Genomic DNA, 12,308 nt, shown 5'->3' with positions numbered 1-12,308 from the left:
GCTGAGGTGGACGCTGGTTCTGCCTGAACTGCTGAGGTTGATTGCCTGAGAAACGAGGACGATTGCTGCTTCCAGGTCGGGGTCCACTGATCTTGCGCTTACGATCCTCCATCTCCTTACGCTTCCTCTCTGTCATGATTGCTCTATCAATCAGGTGCTGGAATGTCGGGAAGGTATGATTCATCAGTTGATAGTGCAGAGGGTCAACCAAGCCTTTCAGGAAACGGTATTGTCTCTTGGCGTCGGTGTTGACATCTTCAGGAGCATAGCGAGACAATTGCAGAAACCTGTCTCGATACTCACTGACTGACATCGACCCTTGCTTAAGGGCCAGGAACTCCTCCTTCTTCACTATCATCAGACCTGCAGGAACATGGTACTGACGAAAGCTACCTTTGAACTCTTCCCAAATGATGGTGTCGGGGTTGGCATGGGTGGCGAGATAAGACTCCCACCATGATTGAGCTGCTCCTCTCAACAGACGGGGACCATACAGGACTTTCTCCCTGTCGTCACACTGAGCGGTATGCAACTCCCGCTCCACAGTGCGCAGCCAGTCTTCAGCATCCATGGGGTCAGAAGAGTGAGCAAACGTTGGTGGATGACCTCTCATGAATTCAGCACGCTTGTCCCTGGGCATTTGAGGCATCTGAGGCTGAGGTGGTGCTTGCTGCTGCTGCTGAATGGCGGCCAGAGTCTGACCGTGGCTTGAACTGCCTGAGTCTGCATCAGAAACATCTGCTCGATGGACATCGGGGGCGGGGGCGGCAGGTGCTGTTGCGGAGGCACCTCATCCTGCTGAGCGGCTCGCTCCTACTGAGCACGCCTTTCTCCTCTGCACCTGTTCTCTGACATCTGCAGAATGCAACCACACATCAGAACCGATCTTGCAAACCTTGCAGCATAAGAAAAGAGTATAGAATTCTCCACCACACTGAACAGATGAGCATCTTCACTGATCTCCAACACAGACCACACAGCTTCTCAGATAAAGAGGAAAGTGGAATAAAAGGTTTCCCAACTAGATAACTAACTCCATTAACATAACAGGTAAACCAAAATGCAGGGGATACCCGCACTCTGGTGACAGTCATTACAAAGATCCAAACCAAACATAGTTCATCATGACAAACATAAATGCACAGGATATAGCAAACTATCCTGTCTAACTAAGACTAACTAAGAGCGAGACTAACGCTAAGACTGTAGCTTCTACGTATATATTTTGTATTAATTACAAGATCCAACTATAATGATCTATGGTTCTAGATTTCTCTTGGTCTTGCAGTCGGGGTTGCCATAAGACTGGCGTCCACGCCGAGGTGAGCGGTACGGGTGCTGAGTCCCGACGGGAGCGGGGGAACCATCATCCAGGTGACGACGCTCCGCGCGCTCAGCCCGCAGCAGGGCGATCTCAGCACGAGCCCTACTCAGCTCGTCTAGCGCATGGTCCAGCTCCGTGTTTAGCACGGCGGCTAGGTTGACTGTGCTGCTCAACCTAGGATTGTCATCACCGACAGGTGAAACAATCACGCCTCCTGTGCTGCCAGATGGACGTCGGGGGTAATACTTCAGGTTGAGACCGTCAGCTACCCCACCGAGAACCGTGCAGTAGTGCGAAAGCGCACGCCGTGCAGCATCTTGCATGGCTGCCTCAGCTGAGTCCCGCTCAGAGATAGAATAGTGCTCTGAGCAGGCCTCCACACCCTGGAGACTGTTCTCCGGACGGCGCACCAAGCAGGTCGCCTCCCAGCGGTCCGAGTAGACCCCGCGACTATGCTGGTAGACCACACAGCGATACTCGATGGACCAGGTACGCCGGTTAAGTGCCCGACGTAGCAGGGTGTCGAGCGCATCATGGAAGTGACACCCACGAGCAGCGTCGCGAGTGATGGGTCGAGCAACCCATCCTTCCGGCTCCTGGTCAGCAGAGAAGTCGGTGTCGTGGCTCGAGCTGTCGTCGCCGCCTCCGTCGTCTGGGTCTCCTCCAGCAGCTACTCCAGAGGCTGGGGCGCCCAGTGGTGGTGCAGAGGGCGCCTCCAGAGGAAGCACAGGGGAGCAGCTCCTCACGGACTCTATCTCCTGGTGGAGCGAGAAAGAAGAGCCCTGCTGCTCCTGCTCCTGTCGTCGACATTCCTGCTCCTCATGCAGGCGGTGGTGCAGCCTCTCCAAGTGGCTGGACTGTCCGGTCACGGGACGGCGAAGCGGACGCTCAGCAAGGCGGGAGGGTAAGAAGGGGATGACGGACTTTCGTGCAGTGTGTCTAAGACGAGCCATCTACAAAAGACACCGCAAGCAAAAGAGTGAGAACAGAATTAATATGACCAGCAAGTAATGAACCATAAATAAATGAAGGATTAGAATAAAACATAATTTTCAGCAAGGTATAATATATAGTAGAACATAGGTTTTGGTCGATATGACCAACTTTTGAAGGGATATCAAAGTCAAGGCAGGGACGAAGGTCTATAGTCCTTAGAACGACCATTCTACTCTAGGTTAGCGGTCCTACAGTCATCACGGCTTTGATACCACCTATGTGACACCCGGTTTTAGAAGGCAAACCGAATGCGAACCATGTACGTGCCAGGATTAGCAATTCACGTACACAGCAGTTACATAACATGGACATCATCACACAGTGCTCAAATAGTATTAAAAAGGGAAATAATAGTCGATTACATCATATGTCTGAGACATCCACATAGTCTTTACAATAAATCAAAGTACGGAAAAGAAACGTAGATAAATGCGGCCTTCACAGGCAGCCGACTGGGGGTTGCCGCTAACCCACGCCTAGAACTCGCCGTAGTCTTGGAACTCCTGGAAGTCTCCTTCCACAGCTTCATCTTCTCCTGAGCAGTGGTTGCAATGCTGACAACCTGGGGATGGGGGGGTTTGGTGTGTAGAGCAAGGGTGAGTACACATCAACATACTCAGCAAGTATCCTGTTTGGCTGTAGTGGACTAGCTTTATGTGGGGATAAGTCAAGCAGTTGCTTTTAGTTGGTCAGATTATTATTTACTAATAGAAAGCCAGGTTTTAGCATTAACCCAAGTTAGTAGCCCGATGTACCCTTTCCAAACGGAAAGAATACCACTTACCAGCACCATAGTCATAACCAAAACCATCAGTCTCATTGCCACCTGTAAACCAAAGTGTCTCTGATCAAGTACCACTAATCACTAGAGCTCCCTTGGCCGCTCATAACCGCGAGCACGGTTGATATATCAGTTTTCAAACACTCTGCAGAGGTTGCGCACTTTACCCATGAGCCGCGATTCCCTTTTTTCCTCGGGTTGTACGGACCCTTGAACACTCCCAAGGTGAGTAGGCAGGGTCTCACTACGTAGCCTTTACAAAGATTCCCCGGGGCTGTAGCCGCCCGTTAGGTTTCCTAAATGTACCGCACTCCTCCCCAAGGGACAAATCAACCTTGGCAGAGCGAGCCGCATACACCGAGCCCCATTGACGGCACGACGGCGAAGCGAACTACACCCCGGATCCTCTAATTATTCAGCTAAGGGCACCCCATTCCACCCTCATGGTTGCACTGTTTTCCCGGGCGGTCATCCAAAGAACAGGTCCTTACGGAGAGGCACTCGAGAAACCGCTCGAGCCCCCTTAAAGGCCACAAGTATAACATCATAATAAGAGAAGGGAAAACAGCGTATCATAAATAATCTCATCATGTTCATTGATTTATAGTTGAGCAATAGCATAAAGCTAAACGATAATAATCCAACCCAAATAGGTAAACAAGGACATGGATAACAAAACTAGTCAATCCTTAGGCATAAATGTGTAATGCGGGAGGTGAATTAAAGAATGAATAGGACAGAGATAGGTTGGGACACTTGCCTCCACCAACCGACTGCTGCTCAGGGGCTTCTCCTGCGAGTTCTTCGGGCTCCTCGACCGAATCGTTCTCTATGCGATTGCAAGCATACATACATCCATCCATTCACATTAGGAAACAAACAGTACACCATACAAGAGAACAAATAAAGTAAATGTGCATAGAATATCACATATGATAATGAATTTACCATGGTTAGAAAGAGGCGGGGAAAGGTCTCGCGAGGGTTGAAGCTTATGCTCGAGGCGCGATACGGGTAGGCGAATGACTAGACGTTACGTGCTCTAGTTCCAATTGGTTCTAACAAAAGGATTAGCTACATGCACTAATGTAAACGTGACCACTTTTAGTAGATTAACATTAAATGAGATAGACGATTAGCTATACAAATTAACTAACGTAACCAATTTCTAAATTGAGACTCCTATCTTATTAATATAAACAACGTGATTAGCGCGCATAAGATACGGGGGGTAGACGGGGACGTCCGGGGGGGTAGACGAAGGCACGACGGGCGTGCCAAGGCACTGCGCATTACGCGGGCACGCGCGCGAGGCCGCACGCACGCGCCGCGAACTAGATGTGCGCACGTCGGGGCCGCGTGCTAGCCGAGCTCAAGGCCGCGCGCCATAGGCACGCTGGGCCGAGCTCGAGGCTGCGCCGGGGCCGTCACGACGCGAGCAAGGCACGGCGGGGCGAGCGGGCAAGCACGCCGGGGCAAGCGAGCACCAGCGAGCGAGGACACGGCCGACCACCACGCCGGGGCGGGGACGGCGCGGCCGAGCTGGGGCGGGGCGGGGGCGACCGAGCCGGGGCGGGGCTCGCCGGGGACGGACGCGGCGGGGGAGGCCGAGCCGGGCATGGGGGCGGGCGGGTCGCCGGGGGGCGGCCGAGCCGGGCACGGGGGCGGCCGAGCCGGGCACGGGACGGGGCGGGGCGGGGCGGCTCGCCGGAGGGGCGGCCGAGGCCAGGGCGAGCGCGCCCACGGCGCGGGGGAGGGCGCCGACGAGAGGGGGAAGGAGGAGGAAGGGGAGGGAGAAGAGGGGAGGGGGAGGGAGGACCTCACCGTGGGCGAGGCGGGCGGCGGCGGCGCGGGGGAAGGGGCGGCGGCGGTGCTAGGGCGGTGGCGGTAGTTAGGGTTAGGGAGAGGGAGAGAGGGAGGGAGAATGACGGGCGGGGCCCGCGGGGAGGGAAATTTTGGAAGAAAAAAAAGGGAAAGGGGGCGGCTGGGCCGCTTGGGCCCAAAGGGGGAGGGAGGCGCGGCTGGGCCGGCTGGGGCAGCCCACGGCGGGGGAGGGGCGGCTGGGCCGCCGCGGGGCCCACGCGAGAAGGGGGGAAAGGCCGGTTGGGCCGGCCGGCTGGGCCGTGCGCGCCAAGGGGGGGCGCGCCTAGGCTGAAATGGGGAAGGAGGGGGGAGGGGAGAGAGGAAAAGGTTTTCCTTTTCTTCGATTTTAGATGAGTGATTTCCACAATCTCAACCAACCAAAATAAATGCATAGCTCGACATGGTGCGGCAAACAAAATAAAGCATTTTAGGGTTTTGCTTTACACGAGATCTAAAGCCAAAACCCGCTATAACTTTGGAAAAGATCAAGGTTTAGCGAGGAGAAAAGGGAAACAGAAAGGGTAACGCCTGAATTTGGTGGGGGAGAAGAAGGAAAAAAATTCTACCCCCAAATTCAGGGCGTTACAGTCTTAGTATGGAGTATGAGAAGATTGATGTTTGCCAAGACAATTGCATGCTTTTTTGGAAGGAACATGTCAGAGAGCAGAAATGCTTAAAATGTGGGAAGTCGAGGTACGTGGAGCTTGTAATTGAAGAAGGGGAGAAGGTGGTGACAAAGGTTGCACATAAACAGCTTCGGTACATGCCTCTCACTCCTAGAGTGAAACATTTGTTTCTCTCGAGGAAGACCGCTATGCACATGAGGTGGCATAAAGATTGTACGGACAGACAAGATGGGTTAATGGTGCACCCATCAGATGGTGATGCATGGAAGGCTCTTGACAACTTTGGTCCAGAGTTTGTCAGCGATGCAAGAAACGTTCGTATCGGCTTGGCAACTGATGGTTTCACGCCTTTCAATATGACCGCTGCGTCGTATTCATGTTGGCCTGTCATTGCCATACCGTACAACCTTCCAGCTGCTCTTTGCATGAAATATGAGTTTATCCCCGTCAGTTTAGAGCTTATTCCCGTCGGTTCTTAGCCGACGGGAATTAATTGGATTCCTGTAGTGCGGAAAGACGAACGGGACGTCCGACGATGGCGAAAACGATGGTGCGCGCATGCTGTGAAACGTCCTTGTGGATGTGCAGTAGCCACTGCGCTGGTCGGTGTCAGGGCTAGTGTCGGACAAATACGGGGAGTAGGCACATGCTCCCACGCCCTCTGCAGAGAATGGGGTGGCGCGGAGGCGGAGGCATGAGTGAAGAGAGAAAAGAAGAATGATGGAGAACGAGGTGGCGACAACTAAGGCGATGACCATCATTATCGTGCGGAGGTATAGATGGCCAAATGGGTCATGTCTGGCTGGCCAGCCCGAGGCACGATCCATTTAATAATGCTTGGGCCAGTCCGGCACGAGTGTCGTGCCGTGCTTGGGCCGTAGCCTCGGCCCGTAGTGCTGGCTCAGCCCAGCACGATTATATTTTTTTATTTTACAAAAAAATCGTATATACAATGTATAGTTTATATTCTATATTTAAACACCTGAGCATGATGTCCTACTGGTTAGACGGCTTCACCTAGTGTCTTCCTCCCTTCTACCATCAGGGCATGGTTTTGAACCCTATCTCCTACGACAACTGAGGCGAGGACCATCATTATTGTGCGGAGGTATAGATGGTCAAATGGGTTGTGCCTGACGAGCCAACCCGAGGCATGGCTCATTTAAGGTAGTGTTTGGTTGAAGAGCCAAGTAGAACGGAGCCGTTCTGTCCCAGTTTTGTTGTTGTTTGGTTACAAAGTAACTAAAACGGAATGGCTCCAATTAGGGAATATTCTCCTCAGATCTGGAACCATTCCGCTCCAAAAAATTAATCGGATGGAGCCGCTCCATTCCCATCCCGCTCTCACAGTCACGCTCCGTTCCGTTCACTCTGCAACCAAACAAAAAACAGAGCCGCTCCGTTCCAGATTACCAAACACAGAACAGAGCGGCTCCGTTCCTAGAATCAAGGATGGAACGACACCGTTCTACTTGGCTCCTCAACCAAACACTACCTAATAGTGGCTGGGACAGCCCGGCAAGAGCGTCGTGCCATGCTTGGGTTGTAGCCTCGGCCTATAGTGCTGGTCCTGCCCAGCACAATTATATTTTTTTGTTTTACAAAAAAATGTATATAGTATGTACAATTTTTATTCTATATTAAAGAGCATAATGTCTACTGGTTAAAGAGCTTCACCAAGTGTCCCCCATTCTTCCATCAGGGCGTGGGTTCGAACCTCACCTCTTGCATTGCTTTTTTAACATTTTACGCTGATTTAACCAATAGCCCAATGGGCTAACAGGCCGGCCCGACACCCTGCACCGTTTTTTAACATTTTACGTTGATTTAACCAAATGGCCCGACGGGCTAACTGCCCGGCCCGGCACTGTCAGCAGGCTGGTGTGTCGTGCTTAGGCCGGAGCTGCGGTCCGCGGGCGTCGGGCCTAGCGGGCCCGTGTCGGGTCGCCTTTTGTCCATCTATAGGCGGAGGTGTGGTTTGGGAAGTGGAGGTTGGTTGCGCGGAGGGGACGGGCGTGCAGCGGATTAATTTGAAATAGATGTAGAGGTTATTTATAAAAAGATGACGTGTAACGACCGTTGAAACTGGTGTTTAATATAGTAGAGATTTGAATGCAGGGACGGAGCAAGAAAAAAATTTAGGATGAATTAAACTAAACCACTAGAGTGATATAACCTCACTACAAACTTCGATGAACGATAAAAAACATAAAATGTATAATAAGGTTCACTATATACATTTTAAATTTTAGAGGAGCTTTAGTGGGCTCTATAGGCTCGAAAACGATTGGGAGGGTTTTAGCCCCATAGGGATGGCAATGGGTCGGGTGGAGCTAAAACCTGTCCGCGATCACACCCGTGAAGACTAGCAAAACCCGCCCATGATCGCACCCATGGGTGCAATTTCAAACCCGCACCCGAACCCATTGGGTTTTAGGTCACCCGCGGTTTTACCGAGTGTACACTTCTAAACAATAATTTAACAATAAGAAATTAAGTAATAGTAATAGTTGAGTTATATGTAGGAATTTTAAACCTTTTCACGTTGAGCGGCAACAAAACATTTCTCATTAGCCAAGTTATTTATTCAAACATAATTATTATTGTATCTTAAATATTTTTTAGCAAAACAACGAATGAACCAAATTTTGGGTCGGGTGTGGGTCACTCGCGAATTGAAATAGAAACCCGCACCCACACCCGTGAACCTTCGGGTCGGGTGCGGGTTGTACCCATCGGGTCAGGTACCCATCAGGTTTTGGGTTTGAGGGTTAAAATTACCATCCGTAGAGCCCCACCACTAAATTTGTCCATGTTTGAATGCACTAGAGATAATAGTTAGCTCATAAAATTAGCTAGACACATATAAACAGCTTAGCTAATAGTTCAGTTACTAATTGCTTTTAGTTGTAGACAAATATCTCATTTTAGGTAAGGTGGACTATGCATTTGATTTTATTTGGTCAATTTTTAATTTATTAACGAAAGCACGACTGTCAAAAACAATCAATATCATAAAACAGTTACCCTCTGATAACCATAAAACATTTACTAATTACTATGCACCCATAGTGAACCAGGTTTAACAACATCACGTACATAATCATTTAACTTTGCTCTATTTTTGTAAACTCTAATATATGAGGGTCTGAACCGTTCTTAACCATGCTCAGTTTACACTCTATATAGTTTATACACCTTTATCCACAAGTCGTATTGCATATATGTCACGGTTTACAAGGCTCATTCACCTCTCCAAGGAAGTGTATTACGGTTCACTACGAGATCTTCATTAAGAGTCCTCCTATGTGTATTAGTTCATAGTCGCATGCACTGGAAGCAATCTCTTGTAATTATCCACACTTCTAGGCAAGACTAGGAAGCACAATTACATCCCCAATACTTAGCCAAGGATAGAAAGTGGCCATAAAAGCATTCTTTTGTCTCTAGCTACTATGAGCTAATGACCACACGAGACTTTCCTAGTTGATTAGTCAAGATCAGAGCCCATATATATTTTCTGGATGGTCACTTGGTTCAGAGAATCAGAGCCCATATATATTTTCTAGATGGTCACCGGTCCTTAGGGTGAGCAACTTGAGCAAGCACAACCCTGGCATGTTTAAGCCCACATTTTCATATTTATAAAAAAACATATTTTAACTTTGTTATTCATTGAGTCATATTTTTATTTTAGCTGAGACTCATCGCTAAGCTACTACAGATCAAGGCGAACTCTCTATGCACAAAAGGGAAGCGGTGGAGCGATTAGATGTGCATGAACAACGACGAGGGCCGGCAAGGGACAACTCGAGTGAGCAATCAGACATGAGCCAGGGGCGTAATCGAGTGAAAGGAAAGATGAGACAGATTCAGTACCTTCCGGTGCTCCTCATGGTACCTAGGGATGACATGATGGGGAAAATCTCGTATCGATTGGTGTCGTTTACCGTATTTACCGATCGGTTACTATATTATTCGGGTAAAAACAAAATTAGGAAAAATATATAGGAAAACTAACTAAATGGATATGGTAATGAAAACCCTTAGAGTACCCTATTTATATAGGAAAATATCGATGGTGTTCCCATATTTACATGCTACCCACTTATCAATGTGTTCGAAGTGGATATATGTAAGATATTTTCAGATTTGGATTATCCATTCCTAACTGTTTTTGTTCTCGAGCGAATTATTCCCCTCTTGGACCCCAACATAGTCGTTTTTTTTGTTTTTTCGACCGGTGGTGTTCCTGATCATGTTTCTGTTTTTAGATAGAAAATATGAAATAAAAAATGGTTAGAGGCTTTTACCGATCGTTTCCATCCCTGCTGGAACTAATCTGGTGGATGGAGCTCGGCTAGAGACGATGACTCATCAACGGCGAGGCAGCACGGCAAGGCTCGGTCATCATGGAACGGCCGGGTGCTCAGGGCCGATAGAGTTCCCACGAAGAAGTGACTCGGGTGTTCTAGGACCAAGTGAAGTCGATGAGCTCAATGTCTTGGGCTACGGTGCTCATGCGAAGGCAGAACACACTCCAAACCCTAGCAATGGCGACGATAGCACAGTAACAGTGTTTTGGGTTGTCCGTCTGGTGTGGCGTATAGTTCAGGGGCGGAGGGTCCAATATGGCTAGGTATTGATTGAGCAATACCTTAGCCCAGTCCAACAACAGTCTAAGAAAATGTCAATAATAAATAATAGCATCTATTCTTAACCTAAAGTTGCTACTTGCTAGCAACCAGCACGGTGTCAACCTCCGCCGGTACGGCGTCTCGAAGCTCCGCGCGCTCCTCCTTTCACCTAGCTTTAATTTGTGCGCTTTCGTCGTGTGCCTAGTACAGCCCCGCGCGCCTCCGTGGACCGCGGTCCGCCGCCTCACCCATCTCCGCGCATGTCGTCGCTTAGCTGTTAGCTCCACGCGAACCCCCGCTGTCTAGCTCTCTGCGCCACGCAGGCCTCTGTGGACTTCAGCCTGCCCAGCTCTACGTGTGTGCCGCCACCGGCCATGCTCCGCCCTAGCTTCAGTTCTCAATGCAGTCTAGTTGTGTCCCTGTTTTTTTGGTACTCGGAAATGGAACGGCTAGGAGCTCGAAGCAACCATATATGTTCTTGTTTCTAGCCCTAGGAATGGCTATTTACTCATTTTTCAGATTTTATTTGGTATATGATATTTAGGTGTAAATGGAAGATCGGTATGACTCTCGAATAAGGTATGTTTCCACGTTCACCGCCTATTTTGTATCTATGATTTGCTTTAGATTGTATCGTGAATTTTTTGTCATGTTTGTGTTGGCACTTGGCAACACCTTAATCTTTGGCCGTCCTCCGCCACTGGTATAGTTCAAGGTAAGGTGAGCAATGAGTGCGGGATGTAGGCTTTATAGTTCGAAGAGTTTTCACCTCGATGTAAAGAGAAAGAGAGAGGTGACAGAAGGAAGGAATACTCCGATGAACTCTGAGAGATACGGTCAGGTTCGAACTGGCACAATTATGGCATGATATCTATCGAGACAAAAAAAAGCAAGGATGCAGGACATAATCTGATTATGATTGCACAATCAACCGAGTCTTGGAAAGGCTAGCACGATGATGAAAATCCTTATCGTCGGCGCAGAGCGGCATTGGCATGAGGTAGGTGATGACATGTGGGGCCTATGTGTCCGTGACAGTGTACCAGCGGTAAGAGAGAGACTAACACAAGGAGCCCTCTATCAGTGCAAACAGAAAAGAGTGGGCACGGGCGCTGCAACTATGGGCCGAAAGCCTAACGGACAGCCCATTTTCATTGTTTTAGATTTATTCTTTTTCAAAGAACAGATTTAGGTTGTGCAATTCAAATGAGTTTGAATACATTTAAACTTTGCCAAACAATCTCAAATAGTAAGAGGAACATACGAACAAAGTTTGAGCACATGCTTTGGTAGAAAATTATTTTGGAAAAAGTAATTATTGTCTGTCTAACAAATGGGATAATCACACATAAAATGACATAAAGTTTATAAATTCAAAACTAGGGTGTTACAAATCTACCCCTTAAAAGAAAATATTGTCCCGAGATTTTAGGTTATGCTAGAAAAGAGACCGGGATAGCTAGCTCTAAGGTCAGCCTCTCTTTTCCATGTGTAGCATCATCCACACTATGGTGACTCCATCTGACTTTGCACATCTTCACCATTCTTTTCATCTAAACCTTTCGATTGTTTCTAGAACTTCCATCGGTTGCTCAGTGAAAGTCAAATCATCTTGTACATCTAGGTCTTCAATTTTAACTGTTCTTCTATTACCCTTAAGAACTTATTGATTTGCGATGCGTCAAACACATTATGTACATCTATAAGCCTCTTCGATAACTCCAACTGATATGTAACATCACCCTTTTGTTCCAAGATCTTAAACAGCCCAATATACCTTGGTGATAACTTTCCTTTCACCTCGAACCTGTGTAACCCTCGAATAGGAAATACCTTGAGATAGATGAAGTCTCCCACCTTAAAGGCTAGGTCTCTTCTTCTATCACCAGCATAACTCTTTCGTCGAGACTATGCAATCCTCAAATTCTCCCTCGTTATCTTCACTTGTGAAAGTTTCCTAGATGATACAACCAAGATATATTCTAAGATAATCACTTGCTACATTGCTAGCAAAACTTAAGTGCAAAATGAAGAGTATCAACAAAATATAAAAGAAAGAAAAGGCTCAATAAGATGAGAAT

This window comes from Zea mays, chromosome 1 (genome assembly GCF_902167145.1).
Source record: "Zea mays cultivar B73 chromosome 1, Zm-B73-REFERENCE-NAM-5.0, whole genome shotgun sequence".
Lineage (NCBI taxonomy): Eukaryota > Viridiplantae > Streptophyta > Magnoliopsida > Poales > Poaceae > Zea > Zea mays.
The sequence above is the reverse complement of the archived record's forward strand: the minus strand, read 5'-3'. Positions refer to the sequence as shown.